Raw genomic sequence first — 5,474 nt, 5'->3', positions numbered from 1 at the left:
GATCTCCAAGAAGTACATACACAAGTTAGTAAAGAAGCTACCCAAGATGGACCAATTCCAAGTAATGATAGTTCTGAACAAGATGCGGTCCAAGAAAATGCATCTGTACAAGATACAGTTGAAGATCCAAGAGGTTGAAAAAGAAAAGAGGTCCAACCAAAATGAAGAAAGTTGCTATGGACCCTGAGAATCGGATTCAAGTTCAATTTAATAGCTTGGGTGAACCAGTAAGCTTGTCATCTTTTGTGGGCCCTCTTGTACGAGAGCATGTACCTGTAACACTTGATGATTGGAGGAACCTTGGTGATGACCTTAAAGTACCATTATGGGAAGAAGTTCATGTATGAATCTATTGTCATTTTAAGCTTTCCAGCACATGTTAGTCTTCATAAATTAGGTTTCCAATACTTTAATACTTTGATATAAATTGCAGGCAAGATACATCTTGGATGAAGAATGGCAAAAAGATGTCATATTTAAGTCGATGGGATGCCTTTGGAGGGCCTCAAAATCTAGATTAGTTCGTCAAATACAAGCAGCAAAGAACAAACAAGAAAGACTTCGGCTCAAACCAGACAACATACCAACTTTAGCAATTTGGAAGAAGTTTGTCAAGACAAAAACAAGTCCAACATTTAAGGTATGCTATTTTCTGAGCTAATTAAGTACAAGATTATATTAAGGGGTAGTATTATGATAAAGAAAAAATGACTTCAGGCTATAAGTGACAAGTACAAGGCATTGAGGCGTAAACAAGTACCACACACATGCAGTCGCAAGGGAATGGTTCGATTAGCAGCTGATATGGTAATACATATCATATATTAATGCTTTTTAAGGCAAATTTATTGAAAATATGATTATTTCATCAGTTTTTCCTTTTCTATATATATGATTCTAGAAAAGAGATAGTGTCAACCCATCTTCTGTGTCAAGGGTTAAAGTTTGGATCAAATCTCGCACAAAAAAAGATGGTACACCTGTGAATACAGCAGTTGGTGAAACTATTGTAAGGGCATTCCTTTCGTATATGGGTGAATATATATTGCTGACCCTTTGTAAAATAGAACATATATAATTATATATTTGTTGCTTCATTCAGGAGAAGTTAAGAGAAGTTGAAAGTGATTCACCCTCATTCTCAACAACTAATGTGAGAGAAGATGCTCTTTCCCAAGTATTAGGACAAGATAAACCTGGACGATTAAGAGGAATGGGAAGAGAAGTTACTATAAGCAAATTAGCCTTCTTACAGTCTAGGGACAAGCATGTGCTCCAGCTAGAAGAGCAACACACTGATATGCGAAGTAGAATCAAGCATTTGGAGAGCTTAGTCCATAAATTAATTGGACATCATGAGGTAAGACACGTGTAGATATATCTTTAGAAGTAAAACTGTGGTACACCAATAAATAACTTACTACAATTAATATTTTATTTTTTTCTGGGTATTGTTAGACAACGCAAAATGAGGAAGATAAAAATGAGCAAAATGGGTCTCAAGTTGACAAGACTTCTCTAGTGGTAACTATTACATTCTATTGCTTTTTTTTTTTTGGTTAAGTATTACATCTTTAAATTAAATATGTTATTTTCAAGTTAAAATTGTATCAATATGATTATGTATTTTGATACATTGTAGAGTATGAGCCCCAAATCTCTAGACAAGTGCAAGCTTTTAGATTGGTGTGGAATGGATGAGATTGTAGCCGAAGGACGCTGGTGTTCCAGCGATCCGAATGAGCTTGTCAATCATACTCCTCTTAGACCTTATGCAATGAAAGTGAGGGTAGATATTCCAAACAAACCAGAAGCTTTGGAGGCCTACACCTAATATGAGCTGTATGGAACAAGCTCAAGGTAAGACAATAGCGTGGCCAGCTGATAAAGTGGTCTTGCAAATCAGTCAGCAATCTGAGAATGAAGATAATATATCTATGCCTTCGGTAAAATACTTTTCCTTTTACAGCTTGTTCATTTATTTTCGTTGTTCCTATTATTTATATTGCATATCTACTTAGTCATTTGCTCCTGTTTTCATTAATTGTTAGAGTAAAAACATGAATTCTATCAAGTGCAAGTTGTTCAATTGGAGTGGAAAAGAAGAAATAGTTGCTGAAGGTCGTTGGTTCTCTAATGATCCAAAGATGCTTGTTAATGATATTCCTCTCGGACCTAATGCCATGATAGTTTGGGTTGATATCCCAACATGTCCTGAAGCATTTTTATGGAGACCTATGCCTAACATGACATATATTGAAGATGCTATTGGCACTAAAGTAGCATGGCCTGCTAACAAAGTTGTTTTGGAAAATAGTCCAAACATTGAGGAAGTTGGAAACCTATCATCTCCTTCGGTAATTTTTAACTCTTTTGTTGATTGTACTACCATTATTTTGATATGTGAGTGTATTAGTTCCTTTTATAATCTGATATCATTATGTTTGTTTTGTTGCTAGAGTGTGAACAAAAACTCCAAGAAAAAGTGCAACTTGTTAGATTTCAGTGGTTCGGGAAAAATAGTTGCAGAAGGACATTGGTCTTCAAGTGATCCAGTCGAGCTTGTTCATTTTGTTCCTTTAGGTCTTAATGCTACGAGAGTTTGGGTTGATATCCCAAGGGTCCCTAATGCATCTCTTTGGATGCCAACATCTGAGCTACATTGCATTGAAGATGCTATTGGTACTACAATAGCTTGGCCATCTGACAAAGTTGTTATGCTTTGAAAATCTGGTCAGTTTTGGTCATGCCATAGCTAATTAATCATGCTGCTACTTGTGATCGATTAGCACACTTTTCAACTTCTCTAATCATGATTTTTGTCTTCTGTTTTGTAGCAGTCCAATATTGGTGAAGATGATGACCTCCCTCAATTCAATAGCAATGTAGTAAATTAGTTATTATGTTTTTGCAGTTTGTTAAATTTCAGTAAGTAGTCCATAATGGATCTAAAGACACAACTTGTTGGTTGGACCAGTTTTTGAATTTCTTGTATGCTACAAATTAATTATGTATCATTTTGAACTATTAAATGAATTATTTTGTTTATGGCTCTCAATTTTCAGTTCAACACAAACGTTTAGATGATATCATTGAAATGTTATAATAAGTGTACAGAGACAATTGACAAAACGCTATAAACGTTATGGAAAACTAATAGCATTTTAAAAACGCTATGGAAAATACTTTTATAGCAAGTCAGAAATGCTATGAAAAACTAATCAATAGCATTTTGTAAACGCTATGCTTACAGACTTATAGATAGCGTTTCCCAGAAACGCTATCTAAAGCAATAGACCTACCATAGCGGTGGCTGTCATAGCGTTTTCTATAAAGCTATGACATGATACTATAGCGTTTTTTGGCCTCTATAGATGACTGTTTGTGGTGTAATGGTTGGTGTTGAGTTTGCGGGCATGACTCACTTTTATGGGTCTGGTTTTTGTTTTCGTAGGTTTCTATCCTCTGTCTTCTTTTAATTAATTAACATAGCAAATGATCTCCAAAATCCCTAAAAATTTACCGGTATCCAGTTTAGTATGTTAGCTTAGTGTCTATAAAATTTGGGCTAAATACTGTTTAGTACAATGTGGTATGGGCTAAATATCGATTCAGTCCCTCGACTTTCAATTTCATCAAAAACACCCCCACAATATCATCTTCTCGTCCAATAGGTCCCTCCGACTCAATTACGTCACTTTCAAACGTTAAGTGCTGACATGACATTTCCAACTCATCAAAAGTGGAGCCCACACAGAAGTGAAATTCTCAAACTGATCCTGGCCAACCGAATATGGAAAAATCCAAAATAAATTCCAGACTTTGATCGATGTTAGGGAGACTTGAACCACAATACATATGCAAATAAAAACCCCAACCACCAGACCACTTACATGGTATTGGCATATGGCAAACAAAAATACCATATATCTGTATAATAGTTTTAAAGATGTCCTTCTCCACCCACCTCTCTCCTCCCCTCTTCTTCTTCCTCTTCCACCATGAAAAATATTTTAAACAAGAGTTGAAGCAAAAACATATAAATTCCAGCTCCCACCACCACCACCCGAAATCGAACCAGAAGTGGCCTGCACATCAACATCACCACAAACTTGAACCCCAGATTGCGATGTTGTGACGGGGAAGTAATAGGCATTCACCACCGGTTTCGCCGGTACCAGAACCGGAATAAGACCCATGGACAGAGACCCATCTTCGAACTCTTCTTTCTTTGCCACCACCGGAAATTGTTGGCCGGAAACTGACGGGTTCGTGATCCCGTCGGTTTCTTCAAGACTCTGCCTTTGATTTGGTTCCATAAAAAATCTGCTCCCTTTTTTTTAACGAAATTGAGAAATTTCGTTGAAGCCCAGATGGAATCTAACAAGAACAAGCTTAATAAACCAACAAATTTCATGAATTTAAGAGCTATGAAATTTGGGGAAGATAAAGAAATTAATCATGAACAAAGCTTGAAAATTTGGCTGAATTTTGGTTTGGGACTTTGTTCATGATTAGATTAGAGGACTAATTGAACAAATGGGAGAACAAGAATCCAAATCTGTTGGACAATTTAGAGTGAGCTATTGAAACAGAGATGGGGATAGAAGAACAAACCCTAGTAGAGGGACCCCCGGACTATCCTTTTTCATGGCGGAAGAGGAAGAAGAGGAGGAGAGAGGTGGGTGGAGAAGACCATCTTTAAAACTATTATACAGATATATGTTATTTCTGTTTTCCATATACCAATACCATGCAAGTGGTCTGGTGGTTGAGGCTTTTATTTTCATAAGTGTTGGGGGGGGAGGGGGTTCGAGTCTCCCCAACCTCAAAGTCTGGAATTTATTTTGAATTTCTCTATATTTGGTTGGCCAGGGTCAGTTTGGGAATTTCAATTTTGTGTGGGCCCCACTTTTGATGAGTTGGAAATGTCATGTCAGCACTTAACGTCTGAAATTTACCGAATTGAGTCGAAGGGACCTATTGGACGAGAAAATGATATTGTGGGGGTGTTTTTGATGAATTAAAAGTTGAGGGACTGAATTGATGTTTGACTCAAACCACATGGTACTAAACAGTATTTATCCCAAATTTTTCATTGATATCTGAGTAGTTTAGGTTAGGTTTTATTATCGTTTTGGTTTCTGGTCAGAGTAGTTAATCTGTTTTATGTTCATTAGTTTAGTTGTTATTCAATCTTCTGTGGGTAATGATCCCTACATCCCTGTCTACAGGCGACTAATTCATTGTTTGCACTTTGCAGGGTAAAGTTTGTGTGAGCTTTAAGTTTCACAAAAGAATGTACCTAACGGTTTGAAACTTTAATAAATAGAGCAAGTGGACGGGCTGAATGGTTTGGTTTCAGAACTTGTTGTAGCAGTGTAAGAGAAAATCATGCTTGACTAATGTGAAGGATTGATGGCTTCAGCAGCAGTTATGCAGGTATAATAATGTGGCCATATGTATTAACAAAC

The 5,474-nt window shown here is 36.7% G+C and overlaps 2 long non-coding RNA genes across 2 annotated transcripts; both read left to right on the top strand.

Annotated features, from left to right (window-relative positions):
- Positions 1–204: 204 nt before the first annotated feature.
- Positions 205–837, top strand: LOC121052664. Its single transcript, XR_005809745.1, has 3 exons — positions 205–341; positions 434–640; positions 718–837. It is a non-coding gene; the product is annotated as an uncharacterized LOC121052664 (long non-coding RNA).
- Positions 838–1,250: 413 nt separating this feature from the next.
- LOC112196731 lies at positions 1,251–2,947 on the top strand. The gene is made up of 3 exons (XR_002935358.2): positions 1,251–1,360; positions 2,460–2,733; positions 2,838–2,947. It is a non-coding gene; the product is annotated as an uncharacterized LOC112196731 (long non-coding RNA).
- The last annotated feature ends 2,527 nt before the right edge of the window (positions 2,948–5,474 follow it).

This window comes from Rosa chinensis, chromosome 4, assembly GCF_002994745.2.
Source record: "Rosa chinensis cultivar Old Blush chromosome 4, RchiOBHm-V2, whole genome shotgun sequence".
Taxonomy (NCBI): domain Eukaryota; kingdom Viridiplantae; phylum Streptophyta; class Magnoliopsida; order Rosales; family Rosaceae; genus Rosa; species Rosa chinensis.
Note: the sequence above shows the minus strand (reverse complement) of the source record. Positions and strands in the feature narration are given on the sequence as shown.